The sequence below is a fragment of the Kogia breviceps genome, chromosome 6 (assembly GCF_026419965.1).
Source record: "Kogia breviceps isolate mKogBre1 chromosome 6, mKogBre1 haplotype 1, whole genome shotgun sequence".
In the NCBI taxonomy this organism is placed as follows: Eukaryota; Metazoa; Chordata; class Mammalia; order Artiodactyla; family Physeteridae; genus Kogia; species Kogia breviceps.
In genome coordinates this window covers 109,057,468-109,068,304 of record NC_081315.1, presented here as the reverse complement: position 1 = coordinate 109,068,304, position 10,837 = coordinate 109,057,468, and the positions used below count along the sequence as shown (strand labels likewise).

Genomic DNA, 10,837 nt, shown 5'->3' with positions numbered 1-10,837 from the left:
GCAAGCTCAGAGCTGACCCCTCTTTGGATTCTGTTCTTGGAGGCATTTCTCTTTTGCACATCTTCTAGGATGGTCCTAGGTAATCTAGATGATAAGAGGGGATTGTCATAATGTGTAAAAACAGAACCTTCACAATTCAATTTACTATCAATAAGAATTTTAAAAAATGGACATCATTCACAGAGCTGAACAAAGAGCGAAACATACAGTCAACAGGTTATCTAGACAACAAAGACTGTCCTAGAATAATTCCTGGTTTGCTATAACCAAAAACTCATATATACATAACAAAATAATCAAGGCAAAGGAAAACAGTGAGAACCAATAAAATCTTTCGCACTGTACAATTCTGCCTTCTGTTTACCCTCCAAAGAGACCATTGTTTTAGCATAGCTTTTGTTCTGAGTTGTATTTCATTTGGCAGTCCTGCATGCAAAAACAGTAATGGACACACATACATTTTTTTAATGACATAATTGTTTTTTTTCTCCAGAGAAATGGCTCTTTTGATGTCCAGGGAGAAAGGAGGCAAATGTTCCTTTGAACTACTTTCTTTGTTCAGCAGACTATTGTGCTAGTTATACTGCATGCATGGAATTCTGGAGGGAGCACGAGGTAACACATGAGAGAGCCTGGGTGCTTGGAGTCAGCCTCCTGGGTTTGAACTCTGGCTGTGCAACTTTCCAACTGCGTTTTTGCTAAGCTTTGCTTCAGCAACATGCTCCTCGCCATCGCCCTTTATAAAATAATAGGAACTACCTCAGAGGGTTTTGAGAAGATGGGATGCAATTCTTCAGATCGAGAGCTTAGACTAGTGCTGCAAAACAGCAGTTCTCAATCTATTTTAGTCATTCTTAGTTTGTAAGAAAGCGAGCAACTTTTACAAAGTGTGACAGGAAGATCACTGGCTCCAGAGTCACACAATCCTGTGCCATTAAGTAGCTGTGTGATTTCTGTCCAGTCAGTTCTTGGAATGTTAGTTCCTCCATCTCTAAAATGTGGATAATCATACATAGTCCTAAAGGTTCTTCAAAGAATTCATGTATGTAAAGCTTCAGGCACAAGATAGATGTCCAATAAATCTCAGTTCCTCTTCACTGGAAAAGCAGTGGAACAAATGGAAGAGGGAGAAAATGGGAGCATTAATAGGAAATGCTTTTATAGGATGTTCTGCACTTTATGGATCAGTTGAGGAGTGGCTGGGAGTCAACTCGCAATGTAGGACTTCCTTCTTTGTTTGACGATGCTCTTCTTTCCCTGCCATGCCTCTGGATGTCCCTAAGCCAGCCACTCTCCTGGGAGTGAGACAGGGAATAAGAACCAGTGAGTCTTCTTCCCTAATCTGCAGGACCCTCAGAACCCCCAAGGGTTGGGGGTTGGTATCTCTGCACGAGTGTGTGTTTGTTTCTTTGCACGTGACTATGTCCCTGTGAGATGGTGTCCACCATCAAGGTTACCGTCTCACCCTCTACAGTCAGACAGATCTGGATTGAAGTTCCTGCCTGGACACCTTGATGTGTGACCTAGAGGAAGTTACTTAACTGCAGCTAAAAGCTAGAAATGATGGTAGCACACTTCACAGAGGATTAAGGTGAAAGACAAACTGAGACAAAGGACTGAAAATCATAACGGTTGGTGTGCAGTACATGCTAGAGCAAAGCTGACTACATTGATTACGACAATCATCATTAATCTCTCTGTCGATGAGCAGATACAGGGCTGTGGCTGTGAGGCTCACATGGTGGTGTGGGAAGAAATCACATGGGTGCCTTCCTCTCTTTTTCTAAGAAAGCAGGAAGAGGATTTGCAAGCCCTTCTTTCCTTACCCTGTATGAAGACATCCTAGGGCTTCACCCACACTGAGTGATTGCATTAGCACAGAGATATTCTCCTGGGCACTAGCCACGAGCTCACACTAACTTACCAGGCAGTGGGATGTCATGGACAGAGTAAGAAAGACCTGGTCCCATTCCCAGCTTATCCCTTACTATCTGTGGAACTTTGGGCCAATTACTCTATCTCTGTGAATCCCTGTTTTCTTTTTATACATTTTTTTTTTTTTTTTTTTTTTTTTTTTTGCGGTATGCGGGCCTCTCACTGTTGTGGCCTCTCCCGTTGCGGAGCACAGGCTCCGGACACACAGGCCCAGCGGCCATGGCTCACGGGCTCAGTCGCTCCGTGGCATGTGGGATCTTCCCGGACCAGGGCACGAACCCGTGTCTCCCGCATCGGCAGGCGGATTCTCAACCACTGCGCCACCAGGGAAGCCCAAATCCCTGTTTTCTTATCTGCAGAGTAGAATAATATTTATCTGTGAAGCTTAATCATAGATAAATATGACTGCATTTCTAGAACCAAAGACAGAAACCAGTGTTCATTTCAATCATATAACAAATATATATTATGCTCCTACTCTGTACCAGGCATTGCACTAGGCTCTTTGGGTGACAACAGAGAAGTGGTCCCCTGCTCTCTTGGCATTTGGAATTCCTGGAATCTAACAAATGTGTTCAGAGAATATGAAAATTTTCCCTTCTCCTTACATCGCTTTGTACGGGAACGCTTTATAATTTTGGTGACTTTGGCCTCTTGATTTCTGTACTCTGCCGCACAGGTGAGTTTCAAGTTCAGTGTGCCTTAGGCAGGTCAATTATTTTAAAGCCAGGAAGTTGACAAAGGTAGTTTCGAGCTTGAGGGAGTTCTGAGGTGGGAGAGAGCACAGAGAGCATTGCAAAGACGGTTCTTTTGTGGGAAGACTTGGGGAGCTGCCATATTCCTAATAATAAATGAATTTGCCTTTATTTAAAGAAGGAAATGGTACTTTCCCACACAAAAGAGAAAGGAAAGGCTGTCTCCCCTGGCTTTGGTTACCAGTTCTGCCTCTCTGGCTGAGGGGTTGCTGCAGTGAGGAACGAAAGTGACAAATGCAGGCCTAGCCTTAAATAACTTCCCAGATAAGTGAAAACAGAAGATAGAAAAGTGCCTGCTACTGGAAGAAATGAACTAGAACGCAAAAAAGGGCATTGCACCACAGCATTGCACGTGCCGTGTGCAGTATGGGTCTGAAGGTTAGAGACAGGAGGTGTACTAGTACTGCTTATACTTATATCCCGGAAACGGCAGAGATGGCTGGAGTTCAGTACCTCTCTCTCTGCCCCTCTGTGTTTCCCAGCATCCCCTGCAGTTAGATTGGGGTGCATGCGACTGAACTCTGGTCAATGGGGTTTGAACAGAGCAACTAATTCGATTCGTTGAGCACCTTCTCAGGTGCCAGCTCCTGTTCTCTGTCTTGGGAATTCAGCAGGAAACACAACCAACAGACATTTCTGCCCTCATGGTGCTTATATATTCTGGGATGGTAGAACAGACAATGGACTTGGGGAATAAGTAAAATGTATAGCAAAACATATGAAAAAGTAAAATATATAAAGTGCATTCATATATAATTTATAAAATATACATAAAATTACAAATGTTTGCATATAATTTCCTAAATAGAAATAAAACTGTACATATGTATATATCTGATATATATGTGAGTGTGGTGTGTGTGCATATATGTTACAAAATATAGAGACAGAGATAACTGCTAAGCCAAAAATAAATTAGGTAAGGAGTGTCAGCAGTACCAGGAGAAAAGCTGGAAAGAGGGTGTCCATAGAGGCCTCGTAGAGAAAGTGAAATCTGAGGAAAGAGGTGAAGGAAGAGCATGCAGGTATCTCAGGAAAGAACATTCCATGGTTTTCATGGACTGCAAGGATGCCAGTGGCTGGAGTAGAGGGTATAATATAACAAGGGAAGAGACCAGAGAGGGGACAGAAGTTTGGGTCATCTGTGGTCTACAAGGCTACTTTAAGGCTGTTGGCTTGTAGTTTGAGGGAAACAGGGAAGCCGGCACAGGAGGAGTCAGATGTGACATATTTCATAGAAGCTGAGAATCACTCAGGTTGCTGTTCTGAGGATACACTGAAAGCGATGTGGGGAGCAGTGCCAGGGACAGAAGCAGAAAGACCAGTGTGGAGGCTTTTCCAATGTTTCAGTTAAGAGATAAGACTGATATGGGCCAGGAGGTGGGAGTGGGACACATGACTAGATTTGGAGATATTTAAAGATAAAGCCAACAGGATTTGCTGATGAACAAAATCTGGGGAGTGAGAGCAAGAGAGGATCAAAGGTGATTCCAAAGGTTTTGCCTGAGCAGTGGAAGAATGGAGTTGCTATCAGTGAGATGGAGAAGGTTACAGGAGGAGTTGGCTTGGGGGGATATCAAGAGCTCAAGTTCAAGATGTCCAGTAGATCAAAGTTTGGGGAGGACGTCCAGGGGGAAGATGCATATTTAGTAGTCATCAGTGATAGAAGTCATCAAATATTTCACATAGTACTTGAAGCCATAAGACTGAATGGGATGACTTTTCTTTTTGTTTCTTTTTATTTTTTTAAATGGAGTTTAATTTATATGTTGTGTTAATTACTGATGTATAGCTAAATGATTTACTTATATATACATATATTTGTATGTGTGTGTATATATATATATATATATACATTCTTTTCTATATATTCTTTTCCATTATGGTTTATCACAGGATATTAAATATGGTTCTCTGTGCTATACAGTAGGACCTAGGTGTTTATCCATTCTATATATAATAGCTCACATCTGCTAACCCCAACCTCCCACTCCATCCCTCTCCCAACCCCCTCCCCCTTGGCAACCACCAGTCTGTTCTCTATGTCCATGATTTGGTTTCTGTTTCATAGATATGTTCATTTGTGTCATATTTTAGATTCCACATATAAGTGATATCATATGGTATTTGTCTTTCTCTTTCTGACTTACTTCATTTAGTATGATAATCTCTAGTTGCATCCATGTTGCTGCACATGGCATTATTTCATTCTTTTTTATAGCTGTGTAGTATTCCATTGTATATATGTACCATATCTTCTTTATCCATCCGTCAATGGACATTTAGGTTGTTTCCATCTTTTGGCTATTATGAATAGTGCTGCTATGAACATAGGGATATGTGTATCTTTTTGAATTATAGTTTTGTCTGGATATATGCCCAGGAGTGGGATTGCTGGATCACATGGCGACTCTATTTTCAGTTTTCTGTGGAACCTCCATACTGTTCTCCACAGTTGTTGCACCAACTTACATTCCCACCAACAGTGTAGAAGGGTTCCCTTTTCTCCATACCCTCTCTAGCATTTGTTATTTGTAGACTTTTTAATGATGGCCATTCTGACTGGTGTGAGGTGATACCTCATTATAGTTTTGATATACATTTCTCTAATAATTAGTGATGTTGAGCATCTTTTCATGTGCCTACTAGCTATCTGTAATTTTTCTTTGAAGAAATGTCTATTTAGGTCTTCTGCCCATTTTTTGATTGGGTTGTTTGATTTTTTGATGTTGAGTTGTATGAACTGTTTGTATATTTTGGAAGGTAGGCCCTTGTCAGTCACATCATTTGCACATATTTTCTCCCATTCTGTAGGTTGTCTTTTCATTTTGTTTATGGTTTCCTTTGCTGTGCAAAAGCTTGCATGTTTGTTTAGGTCCCATTTGTTTATTTTTGTTTTTATTTCTATTGCCTTGGGAGACTGAACTAAGGAGATCAATTTTCTTATCTTTCTTCATTCAAGGTGGTTGAATCACAGGTGCAGTGGCAGAAAGGGAATGAGTCAGCTTGAAGAACAGGAACTGGTGAATGGAGAATGGTCTTAGAGGGAGCGCACCTCCTGGGCAAAATTTTCTGGACTTCTTAGCAGAACCCACAGAGCATTAAAACAAACACACACAAACCAAAACCAAATACCGAAACATTTTACAGGAATTTTACTGAGGTGAAAAAAATAAGCTAAATTATTTACTACGTTATTTGGTAACCACAGGTGGAAGGTACCCCTTACTGCCATGTTATTGGCATGCATAAAAGAAGGTATGCGTGTTCTGATGAGACATCCGCTTATCCCAATCGTAGGTCATTGGGGAACTCTGGGGCCATTCTAATGCCAGTCTTAGTTCTGAGGTCATTTCAGTAAAATAAAACAGAATTCCTTCTCCACTGAAAGCTGAATAATATTTAATTGGTTAACACAGAAATCACATAATTAAATGCATGCATAAGCCAGGCAGGAACTATAAATACATTTAAATGGCCAGGTGTGTAGACAGGAGTGGTGGGGGTCATAACACTGTGGCGATAACAGTGAACATTCAGTTGAGTGTTAACATGCAGAAATAGAGGCCTGATTTTCTGCACATTTTCAGAAGTCTAGGAATCTGGATTTTATGTAGAAATGATTTCAATATAGTTTATTTTACTAAACTTTGTGCACATGAAGCAAAGCCTATCTTCTGTCTAGTTGTGGCTGATTAAACACAAATTTTCTACCACTAGTGGCCCATTTTTGCACAACCATTTACTAAGAAACTGCTATGTTTTTGGTGGATACAAGTGAACCAGAACTGTATGTGGAAAGATTGAGTCCAACCTAGTGGGGAGGTAGACAGATCAATATGGGGTACGATGCTCTGAGTATGTAAAAGATGAGTCTTAGGCAACATGGGAAGAAAAATTATCTCTGCAGGGACAAGCAACTGGAGACTTCATGGGGGGTGGGGCTTGAGTTAAACCAAACTTGAGGGATGAAAGAATGTCAAGGTGTTAGAAGTTTGCCAAACTGTTGCATTTGGTTAATTTACTGTTAATGACTGAACTGTACTGTATTGTTAATGAGATTGTATCTGTCATTTTTCATTAAGATCTATGATCCATTTTAGCCACTCATTACAACTTTAAAAAAATATAAAAAAAATATATAAAATATATATATATAAAATATATAAAATATAAAATATAATATGAATTATAATTTACATATTATACAATTTACCTATTTAAAGTATATCATTCAACATGTGTTAGGATATACACAGCGCTCTGCCACCATTACCACAATCTAATTTTGGAACGTTTTTGCCCCTTCTAAAACACATTCCACACCCATTTACAGTCATTTCTCATTCCCTCCTCCTCAGGCATAGGCAACCAACCATTCATCTATTTTCTGTCTTTATCGATTTGGGCATTTTGTAGAAATGTAATATTCCAATATGTGATATTTTGTGACTGCTTTCACTTAGCATAATTTTTTCAAGGTTCATCTATGTTATAGCATGTATTAGTGTGTTATTTCTTGTTATTGCCAAATAATATTTCACTAAATGAATATACCACATTTTATTTACCTATTCATCAGTTGATGGACATTTGGGTTGTTTCTACTTTTTGACTATTATAAATAATGTTACTATAAACAGTGGGTGCAAGGTTTTATGTAGACATTTGTTTTCTTCTTTTGGGTCTATACCCAGGAGGGGATTGCTGGGTCATATGGTAACTATGCATAACATTTTGAAGAACTGCCAAATATTTTTCAAAGTGGCTGCACCATTTTACATTCCCAGCAGCAATGCATGAGGGTTCCAGTTCTTCCACATCCTTACCAACACTCGATAATATGTCCTTTTGTCTATAGTTAGCCAGTTGGTGTGAAGTAGTATCTATTGTTTTGATTTGCATCTTCAGTAACTGTTGATGTAGAACAAAAACACTGCCAGTTATTTCTCAAACAAAAATGGGTTTATTCAGGATTGGCAAAGAATTGCCACATGGGATCTACAACAATCATGAGCCACATGTAAGTCCTCTGCAACAGGGAGAGGAAAACTCATTAAAAGAGGGAAAAAGTGGGACTTCACTGGCAGTCCAGTGGTTAATACTCCACGCTTCCACTGCAGGGGGCACGGGTTCTATCCCTGGTTGGAGAACTAAGATCCCGCATGCCTCATGGCATGGCCAAAAAATAAAAAGTAGAAAAAAAAAAAAAAAAAAAAAAGGAGGGAAAAATAAAGTTGGGAGGCCTATAGCAAACAGAGTATGTATATTTGAAGAATTGAGAATTTGAAGTATAATGGCTTTTCATTAACTGAGTTGTGACAGTCTCTCATTGGCTGAGCTCTTGCCAGGCAAGAGAAGGAAATCTTTCTTCTTCCTGTTGAACTGTGCTATCATTGTCAATAGTACATGAGAGCTCCCCCTTCTGGCCTCTTCACTCTTTTAACTGAGGTTTCTGCGTATTCATTTTTAGATAACATAATTTACATAATATTTTCATGTAGTTATTGGCTATCTGATATATTCTTTGGAAAAATAACTATTCATATTCATTCCCATTTCTAAATTCTTTTCTTGTCTTTTTCTTATTGAGCTATAGGAATTTTTTACATATATATATTCTACTTAAGAGTCCCTTATCAGACATGGTTTGTAAATATTTTCTCCCATTCTGTGGGTTGCCTTTTCACTTCTTGATGGTATTGTTTGCATCACAAAAGTTTTTAATTTTGATGATACGTGATTTAATTTTTTCATTTAATGCTCTTGCTTTTGGTGTAGTATCTAAAAAATTAGCTTAACAAAATCATAGGGAGTTACACTTCTGTTTTATTTTAATAATTCTATGGTTGTTGCTCTTTCATTTGGGGTTATACTAAATTTTGCATTAATTTTTGTGTATGTTGTGAGGTAGGAGAGTCTAACTTTATTCCTTTGCGTGTGTCCTAGAACCAACTGTTGAAAAGACTGTTCTTTCTCCATTAAATTTTTCTGCACCTTTGTTGAGAATCAATTGAGTATAAATGTAAAGATTTAATTCTGGATTCTCAATTTCATTCCATTGAACTATATATTTATTCTAAGCCTACACTTCATTAGAAATGGTTAATTCTCCAACTTTATTTTTAAGTTTGCTTTCCCTTTCAGTAATGAGGCTCCTGAATGATTGCATAGTGTCAGAGTCAGACTGTGGAAGTATTCCTTGCTGTCTTCCCTCTGAGAACAGCTCTGGTCAGGTGGCAGGGACCACCAGAATCTGGGGGGGTGGGAGTGGCTCATGTGTTGTCAGACCTGTCTCCAGCCCCATGCTGGATCTGTGCTGACCCAATGGCCTTGCACCTTCCCAGGGTGGCTTTGTCTACTACAGTGAAGTGACCAATTAGTTTATCATGCTCAAAGGCTGCGTGGTGGGAACCAAGAAGTGAGTGCTCACCCTGCCCTAGTACTTGCTGGTGCAGACCAAATGGCGGGCCCTGGAGAAGACTGACCTCAAGTTTATAGACACCACGGCCAAATTTGGGCATGGCTGCTTCCAGACTGTGGAGGAGAAGAAAACGTTCATGGGACCACTTAAGAAGGACCAAATGGCAAAGGAAGAAGGGCCTAATGTCAGAACAGATTTGTACAGCTGGTAGGATCTCAACAAAGTTATTTTCCAGTAAGGGGTGGGTGGGGAAGTTTGCTTTCTCTATTCTTATCATCTTGCAATTTCGTATGAATTTCAGGATGGATGTGTCAATTTCTGCAGAAAAAAAAAAGGCAGCTGGGATTTTGATAGGAATTGCATTGAATATGTAGACCAATTTGCAAGTGTTGCCTTATAAACAATATTAAGTCTTCCATTCCATAACAATGGATGTTCTTCCATCGATTTAAATATTCTTTAATTTCTTTCAATAATTTTTTGTAGTTGTCCTTACCCAAGTCTTGCATCTAATGTTAAATCTGTACCTAAGTGTTTTATTCTTTTTTAATGCTATTGTGAATTGAGTTGTTTTCTTAATTTTATTTTTGCAATAATTGTTGTTGATGTGTAGAAATATAATTAATGTATGTATGCTGACCTTGTATGCTGCAGCTTTTGTAATCTCATTTACTAATTTTGCTAACACATATATATGGAATCTTAAAAAAAAAAATGGTACTGATGAACCTAGTGGCAGGGTAGGAATAAAGACGTAGACATAGAGAATGGACTTGAGGACACGGCAGGGGAGGGGCAAGTTGGGGTAAAGTAGAGTAGCATCGACATATATACACTACGGAACGTAAAATAGCTAGTGGGAAACAGCAGCATAGCACAGGGAAATCAGTTCTGTGTTTCGTGATCACCTAGAGAAGTGGGATAGTGAGGGTGGGAGGGAGGCTCGAGAGGGAGGGGATACAGGGATATATGTATGCATATGGCTGATTCACTTTGTTGTACAACAGAAACTAACACAGTGTTGTAAAGCAATTATACTCCAATAAAGATCTAGTAAAAGAAAAAAAAGAAATTTTGTAGGATTTCCCATATGCAAGATTATGTCATCTGTAAACAGAGATAGTTTTACTTTTTCCTTTCCAATTTGGGTGTCATATTTTTCATATTTTTGACTACCCTGGTTATAACCTCTATTATGATGTGGGATAGAAGTGATGAAAGCAGACACATTTATTTTTGTCTTGTTTCTGATCTTAAGGGGAAAATATGCAGTCTCCCACCATTAAATACGATATTAGCTGTGGGTTTTTCTTAGATAGCATTTAGCAAGTTGAGTAAATTTCCTTCTATTTCTAGTTTGTTGAATATTTTTATCATGAAAGGACATCTAACTGCTCACCATCCATAATTAACAAATAATAACATTTTTTCATAGTCGCTTAATTTTTCCTTCCAGCTTTATTGAGTTATAATTGATGTACAGCACATGTATAAATTTAAAGTGTACCGCATAATGATTTGAGTTACATATACCATGAAATGATGACCAAAATAAGTTTAGTGAACATCCGTCATCTCATATAGAGACAAAATTAAAGAAATAGAAAAATGAGATATTTTTTCCATGGGATGAGTACTCTTAGGATTTAGTCTCTTTCATATATAACATACAGCAGTGTTAATTATATTTATCATGTCATACATTACATAAATAAATACCTAG

At 38.8% G+C, this 10,837-nt stretch overlaps 1 non-coding gene across 1 annotated transcript; it reads left to right on the top strand.

The window, feature by feature from the left end:
- Positions 1-8,828: 8,828 nt before the first annotated feature.
- Positions 8,829-8,917, top strand: LOC131759042 (small nucleolar RNA U83B). The gene has a single exon (XR_009336375.1). It is a non-coding gene; the product is annotated as a small nucleolar RNA U83B (small nucleolar RNA).
- The last annotated feature ends 1,920 nt before the right edge of the window (positions 8,918-10,837 follow it).